This window comes from Nannospalax galili, unplaced genomic scaffold (assembly GCF_000622305.1).
Source record: "Nannospalax galili isolate Female #2095 unplaced genomic scaffold, S.galili_v1.0 scaffold72, whole genome shotgun sequence".
NCBI classification, from domain to species: domain Eukaryota; kingdom Metazoa; phylum Chordata; class Mammalia; order Rodentia; family Spalacidae; genus Nannospalax; species Nannospalax galili.
This window is the reverse complement of record NW_008336933.1, coordinates 9,425,406-9,425,916: the sequence shown is the minus strand read 5'-3', so window position 1 is coordinate 9,425,916 and position 511 is coordinate 9,425,406. Positions and strand designations below refer to the sequence as shown.

The following is a 511-nucleotide window of genomic DNA, read 5'->3' as shown; positions in this document are numbered from 1 at the left end:
CCTTGGCACCTGTGTATGTCTATGAAGTCATCAGGTAGATTTCAATGGTAATGTTTATCACCTCTACTAATTAGCATGACGTAAATTTCTATGATCCCTCTTCAAATATAATACATTAAAAAATTTGTTGATTTTGTGTGTGTGTGTGTGTGTGTGTATCACACAGAACATCCCAAACCATCTTATTCAAATATACACCCACTTCCCAGATGGCACCCTCCCATAGCTTCCCTACACCCACTAGAACCCTTATATTCGGATATCCCTGCTACTGTCTGCTGTGTTGTGGGCACCCCCAGCCATTCCCAACTACTTGCCCTTCTGGTGAATGTAGTCAGTCTATCTAGAGGTCTTTGTTTTAGGAAGGTCAGCTGTTCGTCATCTAGCAGTAATCAGTTGTCAATATTCCTTTAGATAAGATTAGGGTCTGCTGTTCGTTTTCCCAGTTCTATGCTGGGTTACTATCTGGGAATCCCTTTGGACACCCTGACAAAAAGCTAAAAAGAAGGTT

General features: G+C 41.5%; 1 protein-coding gene across 2 annotated transcripts in view; it reads right to left on the bottom strand.

Annotated features, from left to right (window-relative positions):
• Lyrm4 (LYR motif containing 4) overlaps positions 1-511 on the bottom strand; it is a 172,592-nt gene that overhangs the window by 76,966 nt on the left and 95,115 nt on the right. The window lies entirely within an intron of this gene.